The 17119-nt window shown below is 38.0% G+C and overlaps 1 long non-coding RNA gene across 1 annotated transcript in view; it reads left to right on the forward strand.

Moving 5' to 3' along the window:
• The first annotated feature begins 2359 nt into the window (after nt 1–2359).
• The window catches only part of LOC120303814, a 47060-nt gene continuing 32300 nt past the window's right edge, over nt 2360–17119 (forward strand). Inside the window, exon 1 of the long non-coding RNA XR_005555542.1 lies at nt 2360–2564. This is a non-coding gene — a long non-coding RNA (uncharacterized LOC120303814). The remainder of the gene's footprint in view (nt 2565–17119) is intronic.

The raw sequence follows: 17119 nt of genomic DNA on the forward strand, positions 1-17119 counted from the left end.
TAAATAATTAAATAAAATAAATCTAAATGAGAAGTTGCTGAAATAAATTGCATAATAAAAGATGTATGGTCACTATATATATGGATTATATTTATCAATAGTTACTGCATTAAAAATGAAATGGATGCATTGGCTGCCATTACCACTTCTCATGATTTCTGATGGGACTTTAATATTATATTCTGTTTCAGCATAGTTGGGCAAATTATTTTGATTTTGAGGATCCCTGAATGGTCTTAGGATCATTCTTTTAAGAAATTCTATCTGAGACAAAGAGAGAATAAAGCAGTGTTTCTCAACACTGGTAACTTTAAGACATGTGAACTTCAACTCCTAGAATTCCCTAGACATGGGAGAAAGAGAGAGCATATGTTTCAAAATTGCCAAGGTTGAGAAAACTAAGATAGAATTTAAATTGTTTGCTTTCTTCTCCATACTACCAAATTGTGTGAAGTATGTTATGAGGAGCTGAATCACTGCCACTGGATTTGTACCTTCAACATAGGTAACACATAATGCAATGATAAGCAGTACTTAGTTAAGGAACATTTCAGAGTCTGGAAAAAATAGAAATTTGTCTCCTGTCCTTCTGATGAAAATGCAAATTAAAACATTAATAGTTTATAAATGAGTGAAACTAGAACATACATCTTGTTTTAAATTAAAACAGGAATTTTCTCATTAAAAGTATGGAAATAAATTTAAATATTTATCTCAATGTTTAAATATTTATCTGTACATAGGCTTTCTGTCAGAAAAAGGCCCTGTTTTTTTATGCCTAACAGATATATAGAATAAAAGATTTTGAACAGCTGCTGCAGCTTATGTAACAAGAACAATAATAACAACAAAAATGGGATAGAAAAATTATATTTAAATTTTCAGGAAGTAAAACAAATATCAAATATTATTTTAGTTAAGAACATTTTTTAATAAAATATAGAAGGTATCAAATATTTGCCTTCTGGAAGGCCTTGAAAGCCTAGCTCTTACTATACAGCAATGGTGGTAAACCTATGGCACACATCCCAGAAATGACACTCAGAGCCCTCTCACGTGTGCCCCCACTGCCACTGCTGCTGCCCGGAGCAGCAGCCCCACCCAGCACAAATGGCTGGCTAGGAAGCTCCATGTAGAAGTGGTAGAGCACACCCAGGGCCAGCAAACCAAAGCCACCCCAAGCGGGGAAAGCTGGATCCCCATCGGCATCATGGCTGCCCAGGCCAAGCAAAGATGGGGGGAGGCACGCAATCCTAGCTGGGACTGGGGGGCAATTGGGATCAGGCTTTCCCTGCTTGGGGTGGCTTTTGGCTTTCTGGGTGTGAGCGTGCTCTACCACCTCTACTTGAGCTTGCTAGCTGGCCACTTCCCCTCCTTTGTGCTGGATGGGGCTGCTAGTCTGGCTGGTGGCAGCGGCCTAATGGACCTGTGTGAGCTGCTGGCAGCAGTGGCCCGAAGCCAAGTTGTGTCCGGTGCATGAGGGGAACATGCTCCATGCCTGGGCTAAGGGCAGGATCTGCAAGGAGGCTAAGGAGATAACTAGCAGTGACCTGCTCTCCAACCACAAGCAAAAACAGATGGGACAGAGTAGGCATGTCCAGCGATCTGCATCACATGCCTCCCCCCTCCCCTACTGTGTCTTCTGCTAGAGGGCTGGCCTGGTATTGGCAATGGGCTGTGGAGCCCCAGAGTGCACTGGTTGCAGGGCTGGCAGGCTGTGGCTGCTCATGGACACTATCAACCCCCATGCGCTTGCTGGCCTCTGTGTGTGGAGACTGATAGTGTCAGGCAGCAGCCATCCTGGCCTGTTTCACCTTGCCTTGTTCCAGAGCAATGGCACCCATGCCCTGCCCCCTGCCTCACCCTGCAGGATGAGCCTCATGCCCACTGTCCCACCCACTAGAGACCCCCTGAATCTCCCCCAACCTTGCCTGGCCCCCATAGGCATCCCCCACGAGCAATATTGAGGTGGCCATGCCCACCCCAGCCACACCCACTCAGTCTGCCATGACCACCGCAGTCACGTCCACCCAGTGGGCTATGCTCACCTAGTGGGCCATGCCCCCTGCACCCCCGAGGGCACCACAATGCTGATGTGGCCCTGGCACTTTGCGATAAATAAGTGGTTTTGGGTTGCAGTTTGGGCACTCGGTCTCTAAAAGATTCACCATCATTGCTACACACTATAGGTAGTCTATGCCGGCACTCACACTTGTGACCATCACACCATCCTCTGGTCATGTGATTCTAATTTGGGCACTTGGAAACTGGCTAATATTTAAGACTGGTTGTAGAGTCCTGAGTTCACAATTTGCAACCTTTTTTTTGCCAATTTACAGGAAAAATTCCCCGTTGTGGAAGCTGGATTCACTTAACAATCACATGATTCACTCAATGACTATGGTGATTCAATTAATGACCACTGTAAAAATGTCATAAAATTGAGCCCCACTTGACTTGTTGACCACAACAAATTTCAATGAAAATTCTGATTCCAATTGTGGTTGTAAGTTTAAGAATACCTGTAAATGTTGGGATCAGCAAGATGGCGGATGGATATATGGGTAAGTGCTACCCCAAGGTACCTTAAATTGTTATAAATTTCTATTGATTTTTGTTTTATGGATTGGGGTTTCTGTTGTTTTTCTGCTGTCAATCACTTGGAGTTGTTACAAAAGAGCAGTTATATAAGCCTTTTAAAATAAATGAATGAGTAAGGAACAGAGTATGGGTGTACTGAAAACATGATTGGGTTGTAAAAACAGAAAGTTATGAAAAGTACAGGAAGTATCTTGGAGTTAACTAAATTTTGTCTATATTTACCCTTACTTTTGTCACAGCATGTGTTTAACTTATACTGCTTGTTATTTTTTCCCTTTTCTGTGCTTTTAATAATACTGTTCAGTTTAAAAGGAAATTGTATGATAGGCATGTACGTACTGTATGTATGCATATATTTCAATCAATGAAAAAGAATATTATTCAAAACTTTCCTACTCAGTCAGACAAAGCACACTTCACTTAAACAGTATCCATTACAAGAAATTACTATAGCTTCAATCCAAGAAAAAACTCCCTGTTGAAAAGAAATATTAAGTCATGACTTAATATTAGTGGAGATGTATTGTGCTGGAGTGGGAAGTAGAGATTGAATTGCTGCAATGTTTTTATTCTTTGTGACTCTTTATCTGTCCCTGCTGTCTACTGGTTATATTTATTAGATCTCATCTGTTGTTCTGAGCTGATAGATAGGAAATAGTATATTCCCTATAGGTTGATTTAGGCTTTCTTTTTTTCTGTACTATTATACAAATATTTTTCAGTTTAAAATTCCAGCACAAATGTTTCACTATCACCTAAAATGAATAACTGGTAGAAGAATTAAAACTCTGCATAAGTTCCACATCTCAGTCCATTTAATTAGGTTTTTACACTTTGAATGAAGTGTATACAAAATGAAATTATTTTCTTTATTTCTTTAATATAACAAAAATGCTTACAAAATGGGAACACAGGGGAGGACAGAGGCTGAAAGATAGACTTATTTTCCTTCCTTCCTTCCTTCCTTCCTTCCTTCCTTCCTTCCTTCCTTCCTTCCTTCCTTCCTTCCTCCCTCTCTCTCTCCCTCCCTCCCTCCCTCCCTCCCTTCGTCCCTCTCTCCCTCCTGGATCAAATGCTCTAGGGACACCAGGGACACCATGGACAGTTTCATGGAGAAAGTTTTTTCCGCAGACCCAAGGGATCATAGTTTGGTGTGTTGTCTGCATCCCATGGATGGAGCTTCACCTGTTTGCACAGATAGGTTGCTGGGATGCCGTGGACCAGTGCCGGTCCACGGACCAGGGGTTGGGGACCCCTGCTCCAGAGTATTTCCCAAAATCATTTGACAGAATATTGATTCCAAGTTCTCATATTTGTTTCATGCTTCTTGTTATATATATCAGTATTATTACATTATTTCTTCAGTAACTTCAAAGAAGCTTTCTGTTACTAGTGTTGTAACATTTCTAGCTTAGGCAATGAAAATTCATTAAATCTTTCAAATATATAAATACAGTGAAGGGATCTTATGGGAGTATTGTGGAGTCCAAACATATTTCAAGATTATGTTGCTCATCCTACAGTGCCACCAATTTCCCCACTTCCCTATTCCATGTACTGTTTTCAATCTCTTGTTTGGTGGATTATCATTAGTTCTCTTGTATTCAAACTAGGAACAGTTCTACTCACAAATATTTTATCACTATCTTTTTATTTTCTTCATAGAGAAGGGAACCTCTTTTATCCATGGAGTTTTCAAATAATTAATGATACCTGGAAAATCTCTTGTATGAAGAGACTTCACACTGAAAATTCTTTGTTACAAATAGTCTGGAAAATTGAATCATGGCAACTGGACCTATTTTTTTGTTGGTCTGAAATGTTTTGTTGCTCATCCAAGCAGCTTCTTCAGACAGATCAAGTTGTAAGAGAACATTGGAATGTTCTCCTCCTGCACCAACCTCTTGTACCAGCCTCAGGATTTTTTCCTCAAAATGCGCAGCAATATCTCGATGAACCCGACTGAGGAAGCTGCTTGGATGAACAGCAAAACTTCTCAAACCAACAAGAAAATAAGTACATTTGTTGTGATTCAGTTATCCAGACAACTCTATCTGGATGACTGGGAATATTTGCTGACATTTTGTTACAAATAGTTTCCACAGATATGGCAGATAATTGAGAGAGGCAGTACAGTTGTCTCTACCTCCTTAATATCCTTAAAAATGTAAGTATCATCTTAGAATGTGTGATATCTGAGTTAGGATACTGTTGTAACTCCACCTGGTGTCTCTGCTACGATCTCTTATATTTGGGAATTGATAAATGAACATTCAAGGTAGCATAAGAAGCTGCCCTCATTTAGCAACAATTAAATGAGATCGTTTGAAACATAAATATGAATAATCTCTGACAATTGATTTTTATGAGACAGTGAGTTTTTTTCTTTATTATCTGATGAAAATCAATGGTGTATATAAAAATAGAGGAGTTAGCTGAAGTGCTAATTTATGTTTTTTAATGAATTGCTGTCAGTAAAGTCTTTAATATAAGTTTTTCTTTCGTCATGCTTTGATCTTGTCTGAGTGACTTCAGCAATGAATGTAACAAGAAATTGGTATTCTTTTCTTGCTTTTAATGAACAGACTTGCCTGAATTTATTTCATAGATTTTTCTGTCACTAATTATTATTGCTGATGCTCTGCACACTTGTCTTCAAATATTTCCTTTCCAGTGAAAATTTTATTTTAGTAACAAAGACAATCCCCCCCCCCAAATTTTCTGGAACCATTCAGGAATGTGAAAAAAAGAAAAAAAAACATTATGGTTTGATTGGTTTATATAGATGGAAGAGAATATATGAAGCTCAGGGTTGAAGTTTGGAGTCCTTGATGCTCTCTGAGCTTGGTTGCTTTCTTGCAGACATTTTGTCACCTGAGTAAGTGACGGAATGGGGTGGATTTTTTCTCTGTTTATATGCAGTAGTTTACCCTTCCTGACTAAAGAAATGCTAACATATCAAACAAACAAATCCTAGCATAACTTTAAAGGAACAACTGGAAGAAACTATGATCCCAGAAGACATAAAAATGCTGACAGCAATATTCAAGACTACATTTCTAAGACAAGCTAAAAAAGGAAAACAAAGCTCCAAACCAAACTGTTTAAGAAACAGAAGCAAAGAGGTAATTGAACCCAAATGGAAAGTCAACCTATCCAGCTGCCCATTATCCACCGCACAACACATTTTCTTCCAGAAAGGCTTCAACTATAACACAGATGATGCTAATCAGTTAGCATTCTTGGCAGCCTTGGAAGTAGCATTTAAAACCACACAACTTGCTACAGAGACCCAAGAAAATACGAGGCAAACAATCATGCCACAAACCAGAAGAATACAGCAGACAAAGGCCAAACCACAATACATACAAAACCAAAGAATTACTGGAAGACAAAGAAATCTACATCTCAGTGATCACCAACCCAATATAAAAAGTAGACAACCTAATTAAAAAAAAAAAAACCTTATAACCCAAACATTTAACCCAAGTCAAATCATAAAACAAGAACAGTGGTGGTGGACAAACAGTGGGCCCATCCTCCCACACCTTATAGACACTCCAAAATGCACAATTCTGGCATACCTCTTTATCCAATTGTATCATTACTAGAGACTCCAACATACAACATAGGCAAAGAATTTACAAAATGCTTGGAAATCTCAGAGAGGAAAATAAATATTCTATGAACTGCCCACTAGAGTGCCTTCAGTAAAGACCTAATAATAGAAGAAAATAATGAAAACCTATATAAAATGTTTTATAGATGGCACCTACCACCTATTAGATTAGCAAAAATGTTTAAATATATGTCTAGTAAATGTTGGAAATGTAATCAAAATCCTGGTACATACAGTACCTGTGGTGGATGTGTGTTAAAGCAAAAAAATTTGGACAAAAATACATATTTGGTTAGAAAAGATGTTAGGGAAACACATTGGTCTTAAACCTGAGCTTTTTGTATTAGGTATGATTCCATAAAAATTTGATAAACAAAGTGTATATCTAACATTACATGTATTAACGGCAGTGAGGATTGTATTTGCTCAGCACTGGAAAAATGAAGAAACACCATTGGATGAAGAGATAATCAAGAAAATGCTGGACTGTGCTGAAATGGATAGACTTACATTGAGGATCAAAGAAAAAGAAGATACAGAATATTTTCAAACATGGAATTTATTTTATCAATGGCTGGAAAATTGGAAAAGAGAGTAAGAATTTAACTTGTATTACTAAGCAAAACAAATCAATCCAGACAACATGGTGTTCATTAAGCACTTATGAATTGCAATAATAGAAAATTAATAAAATATTATATTAAAAAAGTATAGCATATAAGCGAACCAAAGCCTCTAAAGCAAACCAAAAGAGCCAGTAGCCCCAGAAGAAAAAACAGGACTAATCTACAACATGAAGTGCACACACTGTAACAGATACTATGTAGGGCAGACCAGCAGAAGACTAGCAGAGCGCATCTATGAATACATGAAGCAGTCAGAAGACATGCTAAAAAGTCTTCAGTTTCACCACACATGGACAGATTCAACCATAGTTTCAACTGGAAAACTGTGAACATCCTAGACAAGCTAAATCCAAAACTACTAGGAATTCCTCGGAAATTGGCACTCAGGCAAACCAGTCATCAGTAGACACATAGAGTTAAGCACATTTACATACCATTCAAAAGAAAAAACAAAAAGCTAAGAAGAAAACAAAAAGACTAGAACCCTTTCCCTCCAGCAGCTGACACTCTGATAAGAAGAGATAGACACTAGATAAATAAACAGAAAACTATATCCTAATCAAGGAATTACCAAAGAAAAACTCACACCCCAGCAGCAATGTAGGTCAAGGGCTACTGTATATAAACATAGAGTAAACTCCAACTCACTAGTACTGATGATGTTATCTAGTTGGTAGTGAAATATCTGCAAGCAAACAACCAAGCTCAGGAGCACCAAAAGACTCCATAGGTTTATATTTATCCACACATTAGAAGTCTTGTCCTAAATTATTCTGAAATATCTCTGCAAAAATCTGGTGCTGGCTCCAAAGTAGTTGCTTAGGATTAGTGTATATGTAACTTGATAAATGCAATACTATGAGCAAAATATACGGATTCAAGGAGGGAGTGATAGCAACATATTTTCTTTCTTGGTTTTGTGGAGTAATGATGAGAGATTTTTGTTCTACAAGCAGCAGTTCAGAGCACTTGGTACCTTTTTTACATTTTCCTATTCATCTATTTCTAGAGGGAACATGTTGGTTAGTGTGTGTTCTCAACAAATTGAGCTTGTAAAAATATAGGCAAGCATGGATGGTTTCAAACTGCTTGCAAGAGATTACTGAATGGAAAGGTAAGTGATATAGAAGTGCACTATGTTCTGCTGAAGGCCACTGAACTTATTTCCAGTTGACTGGGCATAATATTGCACCTTTATTCAGATGACTCTGCAATTTTCTTCTCACTAGATATCTTTTATTTTCCTTTAGGGTCTTGAAGATTCATAATAGTTATGAAGTATGTTCCCTCATCTTCAATAATGTAAAGATAATGGAGATTTGATTTTAGTTACTCATAAAATGTGGGTTTTGCACACTGTATCAACACTGCAAAAATGTGGGCTACCGCTAGACTGTAACAAAGAGATAATATAACATTTCTAATTCTTTGCCGTCAAATTGTCATGCAGGAAATCTGTCTAGGTGGTTGCTAGAGGTTGTCAGTGACTTAGGCACACATAATCAATTAATAGTTGTATAGATTTTTGCAATATAGCATGATTTTTAGTTCACTTATAGTTGGTTTCAGAAACCACTTTTTCCTGGGTGACTCCCCAAAGTAAGAGATTATTCAAGCTAGAAGGCCATGAATTAAGATTTGGATGGCACGGCTATTGATGGTATGATATGGTATGATAAGGTTAAAGTAAATGTTGGTTTCAACCATTTTCAGCTTAGATTAATTCGTTGGTTGTTGTAGTTAAACTACCATTGGGACCTGTCACAAAATGTCATAAAAATATCCAACTCTCTAAGAAGTGTTAAAATTATAGCTAATCTGAGCAATGTGAAATCAGAGCTGGTCAATCATGAGAAGAGTTGGAGCCTCGCATATCTGGAGGGATTCATATTAAAGAAAGTTGTGATAAGATTTTATGAACCTAAGTAAGTCAATTTCTTTTTCTTTTACTTTTCCAGTTTCATTTTACTCTTCTTTCCCATTTCCTTCAACAAAGAATTATCTATTCTAGTCAGGCCAATTTTTCAGCAGTTTCTTTTTATTTTAAACTACAACATGAGATTTTTTTTTAATGTTTCTGCATGCGTACAATAGAAGCCGTGTTAAGAGACAATTAGTTTTAGACTCTTCTTCTAATGCCATATTGTTATTTGCTTTCCTTTTCAGTCTGGGCATTGTATGACAGCAGAATCACATAAAATAAAACTATGAGCATAAGTGGATTCTATAGATGTGCACATTAAAGCAGACCAAACAATAAGTAAGACTTCCATAAAACATTTGTTCAAGCTTATGTGAAGGCTTTAATAAACACAGGAAGCATTTGCCAGAGCTTTTCGAAATCTGCATTTGTGAAATCCTGTTTTGGGAATCAACTTCTCATTTCAGCTATGCAAATTGCTGATCTTGTATTTCTTGCATCCAACAAGTTCCATTAAAATCATTAATAAAACAAATTGTTTTGCCCAAATAAGTCTTCTCTAGTTTACAAAAGGCAATTAGCCTTTGGCATCCAGTCTCACAGCTGTTCCACTGTAGACATAACAAAGCCAGCCTTGCCTTTTCTTGAAGCTACTGTAACCTATTGTCATGTCAATTTCTTTGCTCCATCTTAGTCTAGGGTTCAGACTAGAATAGAGGCCTCAGAGCAGCATGCTTAAATGTGAACCTGCAGAAAATGTACAGAAAGAAGGGATTGTTTGCTTGGGGATGGAAAACATTGGGTGTGTTCCAGTTTCCAAAGTATCTGAAATGGATGAATGAGAAAGAAACCTATGGTTTCTACATAGTGTGTTGGACATTCTCCTATCTGAATGCCTGGGTAAAGAAGCTCAGATCAAGAGAAAGTCTGGCAAGGAAAGGAATTGGTGCTCCTCATCATATGCTTAAATTGAAATACCCAAGAACAAAACATCTGGCAATCAGCTGGCAGAACAAACAAGGACACAAACAAGGAAAGAGAAACATTGCTTTCTGTTTTTATACATGAAAAGTAAACAAAAATACCTCCTGGTATTATAATCAGAGGGAATTTATTAGGTTTTTTTTTTAAAAATAATTTTAAATTTTTTTTTCTTATGTCTGATGGAACCCTTCAGATTTAAACTTTTTCATATGTGCTTTATATCCAATCTTCACAATACTTCCTATTCCTATTCTTTTCAAAAACATAATTTCTTAACCTCAGAAATCCCATAGGACGAATGTGAGTCCTTCTCCTATCTTAGAGGGAGGGATTGATCAAGTGTCTATAGAACTGAAGTCTAAATTTCATACCTGAAAACAAGTTTATCTTTGCATAGAAATAATTAATGAATAAAGGGAAATGAATAAACTGTTGGATTCCCCCCCCAAAAAAAACTACATTAGAAAGTCATTGTTTTATTAGTATTCATGGAAAAGCTCTGTCTCCAAAGCCTTACAATAATCAATTTTACCACTTTTCCCTACTTTTCTTTCAAACTGTATTTATAGCAACTCACAGTATATTTAAAACAGATCATATAATACAAAGAATCAATACAAACCTAATTTTAAACAAATGTAATTCAAAATATAAATTACATTGTGGCATCAGAACAAATAAGCGAAACCTTTTGGCACAGGAACTTTTGGAGTTCAAAACGTGCTAATACCAATTCATCTTAAGTGTTGATATTAATGTTTGAAGTTTGGGGCTTTCTCCTGGGAATGTGTTTGGCAGTGATCATCCAACTCTGAAAAAGATTTTAGAGCTGAGCTTTACATGTAAGAGATATTAACATCATATTAACATTAGCCCTTTCCAGGAAATCTGGAGAAATAATTATTAGCTGAGTGCAAATGCCTGCCTGGGTAGAGTATATTAAGCTGCACCGGGGTAGGCAACCCAAAACACTCGAAGAGCCACTTGGACCCGTTTCCCATCAAAAACAAAACACTGGGAGCCGCAAAACCCTTTTGATATCTAAAATGAAGATAACACTACATATATCGTTTTTTTATCTAAAGGTAAAAAAAGGATACATGCAGTGTTATCTTCATTTTAGATGTCAAAAGGGTCTATCTCTCTGTCTCTCTCTCCCTCCCTCTCCCCCTCTCTCTCTTTCTGCCCTTGGTCTGCCAGTCCTCTTCCCTCCCTCCCTCTCTCTCTCTCTCTCTCTCTCTCCTCTCTCTCTCTCCCTTCCTCCCCCCCTTTCTTTCTCTCCCCCCTCCCTCTCTCCGATCTTCTGCTCACCTGGCAAGCTGGCTTCAAGCTGTTCTCCAACAAGCTGAGGGGTAGGCAACCTCAGCTCTTTTATGGCTCATGGACTTCAATTCTCAGAATTCCTGAGTCAGCATAGCTGAGCTAGCTAGCTCTCTCCTGCCCTTCCTGTTTCCTACTTCCTGCTTCCTGCAGAGATGCAGCAAAGGGAGGAGCCCTGCCCAAAAAGCTTTTCAGTTTGTCGGAGAACACCGTGAGTCTACTCTCTTTTACACACACACACACACACACACACACAAACACACACAAAAACACAAATACAAAGACAGAGAGAGACACAGAGAGAAGCAGGGAAGCGCAAGTGCCTCTCTCTGCAAATGGCAGAAGAGGCTGGGAGCCACAGGGGAAGGTTCAAAGAGCTGCATGTGGCTCCGGAGCCACAGGTTGCCGACCTGTGAACTATACTATTCAACTAGTATTTCCTGATGTCAACTTCTTCAAGATCACATGAAGTATTAATATCACTTTACAATGCCTTGGTAAGGCCACACTTGGAATACTGCATCCAGTTTTGGTCACCACGATGTAAAAAAGATATTGAGACTCTAGAAAGAGTACAGAGAAGAGCAACAAAGATGATTAGGGGATTGGAGGCTATAATGTATAAGGAACGGTTGCTGGAATTGGGTACGTCTAGTTTAATGAAGAGAAGGACGAGGGGGGACATGATAGCTGTGTTCCAATATCTCGGGGGCTGCCACAAAGAAGAGGGAGTCAAGCTATTTTCCAAAGCGCCTGAAGGCAGGACAAGAAGCAATGGGTGGAAACTAAGGAAGGAGAGAAGCAACTTAGAACTAAGGAAAAACTTCCTGACAGAACAATTAACCAATGGAACAACCTGCTTCCAGAAGCGGTGAATGCTCCAATACTGGAAGTTTTTAAGAAGAGACTGGACAGCCATTTGTCCGAAATGGTATAGGGTTTCCTGCCTGAGCAGGGGGTTGGACTAGATGACCTCCAAGGTCCCTTCCAACTTTATTATTATTATTATTGTTGTTGTTGTTTTTGTTGTTGACTGTTTTTCAACGAAAAAATAATAGCAGCAACTTAGGAAGTATCTGAAACAATGCATGAACATATATTTGAAAGAAATATGAAGGTTTGTTTACATAATCTTTCTCTTCCATCACGGAATCACTGATTCCCATATTACTAGTCTTAAAAATTCCTGGTTGGACTTATGTTAATGAAACATTCATACAATAAATAAAATTTAAATAGAAATTGATTGAAAAAAGTCTTCATCAGTTGAGAGAAGACTAATTTAAGCTTTCAATAATTAGAACGTATCAAAAATGAAATAATGTTTTATTCTCAAATTACAAAGAATGTGTTTGAAATGATAAACATCAGATTTAGAATGTATACCAGCATGCTAGTAGCAGCCCAGGGCTTGTCTCTCTAGCCCAGTCTAATATACAGGCACTCACATTTCATTGTCTGAGCAGCAGACTCCCTGATCAAAGTAAAATACTTCTTATAATTATATCCCTCTCCCACTGGCCTTGGCACTGAACTTGCTGAATCCAGTTGGTAGATAAGGCATCATTGTCACCCACATTGAGCCAGGTTTTGGTAAAATAAACCAGGTCTACTGCTTTCAGGATTTAATATTTTCAGTAATCCAACCACCTGGCTCACAGGATGAAATCATCATATTGGAGTAAGGATTTCCATCAGATTTCAAATGTTGAAATGTTTTCCTCTATAATGCCCACGAGATTCTCTTAATCCATTACTATTGGGATCTTGTTCATGCTGGGATTGATCAGGACTCCTTTTCCTGACTATTCAAAATGGCCTCAATGTGCCAAACATTCCTCTGGACTATTCACAAATAACACATTCATTCATACATGGAATCACCAAATCCTTTTGTATCAAAATACCCAGATTGTTCCCCACTGATGCCTACAAACTTCCCAGCCAAGCAAGTCAATATCAGAAGTTTCACAGCCAGTCTCTCCTTGCCTCCCATCAAGTGGCTCAAGTAGGTGTAGAAGAAGCTGAGTAAATTTTAGAAAATGGGAATCCTGGTGCCTGCCTAGTATAAGACTGGAGAATCCCCATGTAATACTAATTAAAAAAATTAGAGATTTTCCAACAATGTAGTCCAAAGCCACCAGAGATCATGGGTGGGATGGTAGAATCTCACCAATTCAGTTTTTAACTTAGGCCAGCCACTCCTTATTGCAGTAACTCAGTGGTTCTCAACCTGTGGGTCAGGACCCCATTTGGGGTTGAACGACTATTTCATGGGGGTCCCCAAACAACACAGTCCACCATTTTTTCCCCCTTTTCCTTAGCTGTGCTACTCCCTTTTATTCTATTGGCTTTTGAAAGCCAATAGAATAGACTCTCTTGAATAGAGTCTAATTCTATTGGCTTTCAAAAGCCAATAGGAATTGTCCAGGCTGTCTCTGCCCTGCTAGCCCGCCAAAAGTCCCATTCTGCAAACGGTGCTGCACCAGTTGAGTAGTCCTTGACTTACAACCGGTTGAGTAGTCCTCGACTTACGACCGGTTGGGGGTCGCGGCATTAAAAAGGTTGAGAGCCACTGCAGTAACTTAAACATATGATCATAATAACATTGATCTGTCCAACAGCATCCCTTCCAGGAAATAAGCTGATCAGTAGCTGGTGCTGTTGAGTCTTCTATAAACAGTCGCAGCAATAATAAAGAGTGCAAAACCAGAACTCTAGAGTCTCTGCTCTTCATGTATCCAGAAGCTTCCAACATCTTCCAACCTACATGTCTTTTCCACATGCCATCTTCTACTTCCAACAATCATTTCCAATAAGCAATGCAGTCCCCAAAACATCATCACTCAGTTTGTTGTCTAAGGGACAGACTACCAAAACCAACAGCAGCATTCCACAGATTGACTTGGTCAGGGCTTATTATCAAAGAAAAACCTTTATCCAGTGCCAGAAGTTTTGAATTTATTTATTTATTTATGAGACTTATATACCGCTTTAAGTGCAAGCATTCTCTAAGCGGTGTACACCAGTAAGCAATGTATATATATATTTACATTGCCCCCAACAATCTGGGTCTCATTTTACCTACCCTGGAAGGATGGAAGGCTGAGTCAACCTTGAGCCAGTGACATTTGAACCGCTGACCTGCTGAACACAGTCAGCTAAAGTGGCCTGCAGTACTGCACTCTAACTGCTGTGCCACCTTGGCTCATGCATACAAAATATCTCATCAGACAACATGGTCAAAGTGTATTGAAGAACTGCTGCCTTCCATCTTTCTCTAATGGTGAATGAGGGCAGCTGAACAGGACTGAAGGAGGCTTTCAATTGAAGCTGTGTTCAAGCACAAGGGAGGGTGTCTGACTCAATTATAAAATATTCTCAATAAGTAAATTAAAAGAGAAAAGTGCTTTCCAAAAGCTAATTATGTATATTTATACATACTGTAGAAGAGTCATTTTTGGAATGCCATTACTTGAGCTCATTATTGGATATAAGTAATGTTATAAAAAGTTACCTTATTAATATAGGCAATCAAAAAGATTGTAAAGGTTAATCTAGACAAAATTGTAAAAGAATCTTTTTAATGAATTCTGAATAACAACAAAAATGAACAGAATAATGGAAAAAAGTCTGTTTCTTTTTGCAATATGGACAGAGACCGTATATTTTTTGGGAGAAATTAAATCTTTGGCATTTAACATGTCCATCATACACAGTTTCCTCATTTTTCTTGAAAATAAAACATTTTTAGATGAAAGATACTAAGAAGACCAATATTTAAAATATATATTAAGCTTTTAATATTATAGGAAGTTTTTCTCCTGGAACAAAATGAAGTATTGTATATGAAACAAGAAAAAAACAGTGGGCTAGTATTAATATTTATGAGACATCTTATATAAAAGCATGAAAGTAGTTTGTTATTTTTGTTGTACTTTTTAGATTTTGTAACTTAAAAACAACGTACAACACATACAGTAAAAAAGATGGATAAAGAAATAAAAAAAGAAACAAAATTTACTTTTGAAACCTATATGAGAAAAAGTGACTTCAGAAATATCTAGAACAGGGTCCCCAATCCCCCAGTCTATGGACCAGGATCGAGCTACAGCGTGCCAGCAACCGGGCCGCACAAACAAGCAAAGCCCCATTCGTGGGATGCAGGCAGCACACAAAACACACTGTCTCTGTCTGCAGAAAAATCTTTCTCCACAGAACCAGTTCCTGGTGCCCAAAAGATTGGGAGCCTCTGATCTAGAACATGTGCCAGCAGATACTTCATAGAACACAGAACATAGAATCATGGGGCTGGAAAGGACCTCATTGGTCTTCTAATAAAGCAGGAAATCTTGTACCATCCTAGACAAATGGTTGCCCAATTTATTTTTGAAAAACTCACCATGACCTTTGGAAGATGACAGACCTGTCTAGAGTATAGATACACTACGAAAAAGCTCCCTAGAAGGAGATTCTAGAACTGGGATGTCAAACTGCTGGCCTGCGGGCCGGGCACATCATGAGGAAACTGCACCCACCCCATTGCCAGCAATGGGGAAAAAGTTCCGATACGTCATGTGACATCATGTGACGTTGCGAGTTTGACATGTCTGTTCTAGAAGTTTCAGCACAGCAATAGTGCTTCCTCTGATAATTATAGCAATTAAGTCTACAACAGTGATGCAGTTCTTCAGATGTCCTCAAACTGATTAGGACCTTACATATTATAAGGGAACCTGGAATTACAATGAAATCACAATCTTAAAAAAGTATTTTCAATTGCAAGAAAAATGATGCATGTTTCCTCATCACACAAGTTAAGCAGCAGTGATACTTTTTTTTTCAAATGATTTCCTTGTGTTTTTATTTCATTCAAATCCATTGGAAAATTATTCCTTTTGCAATTATGGCTATACACACCAAGATTTTGCAATTGTGCAAAATATGAAAGTTTCCACATTTTATTCTATCATTTCTTATTTATTTTGATGTAAGATAATTTATAATTTATTTCAAATGAGAAGAGATTTTCTTGGCACTCTTATACATGAAGGATGATATTCTTGCAATTATTGTTAGGTGATATCAAAGAGATATTTGTGACTATTGCTAAATGTCTATGGAGATTCTTAATCATCCAGGTTATAGTTATCCCAAAGGTGCTTTTTTCATGACGCAACTGGACTTTCTTGTTTTTCTCTGAAGACATTTTTCTTCTCATCCAAAAAGTTTCTTCAGTTCTGGCTGGATGGTGAGGAATGGAAGTTTCTTCAGCTCTGGTTGGATGGTGAGGAATGGAAGGATTTATACTCCTTGCAGACAGCTGGTGATTTGCATTCTTTTAAGGAGTTGTTGCCTGCAAGGAGTGCAAATCCTTCCATTCTCCACCATCCAGTCAGAGCTGAAGAAGCTTCTTGGAATGAGAAGCAAAACATCTTCAAAGAAAAACAAGAAAGTCCAGTTGCCTCGTGAAAAAAGCACCTTTGGAATTTGTGACTATTGTGGTTTTTTTCATTCCATAGTCACTTCTTCAACTTTCTCTGATTCCATGTCCTGAATTAAATTGTCAAGCAAGTCATCCTACTTTAAAATATGAGAAGTGAAGAGTTTGAATTGTATTTACTTGGAATTGGCTAAGTGAGACTAGCTAGGAAATCTGTTGGTGGACCATGTGCCCCACTGTCCACCACTGACCAGTTTATTCCACTTACTGATCTGTAGCATTTGATATATGTGTGACTCTGTGGGTGGAAATTTCACAGATAGTCTTGATGGAAACATTGAATGACATCCACCAGCATCTGTAAAGTTACAATAAGGACAGATAATTTTCCTATCATTTTCCTCAACTGATTTTTTTTTCAGGATTCTCTCTGAAGTTACTCTAATTACATTTGGTAGTTATTGAAAAAGAAAGCCCTTGCTGTTTCTCTCCATTACAGTCTGTGAATGTGCCTAATACCATACGTGTTGTAAGAAATATGCAGCAGATAAAAGCCCTACTTTTTGCTATTTGGGTAAAAGTGAAGGAAGCAGGAAATGAAGAAG

This window comes from Crotalus tigris, unplaced genomic scaffold (assembly GCF_016545835.1).
Source record: "Crotalus tigris isolate CLP2741 ecotype Arizona unplaced genomic scaffold, ASM1654583v1 scf7180000024506.7606697, whole genome shotgun sequence".
In the NCBI taxonomy this organism is placed as follows: Eukaryota; Metazoa; Chordata; class Lepidosauria; order Squamata; family Viperidae; genus Crotalus; species Crotalus tigris.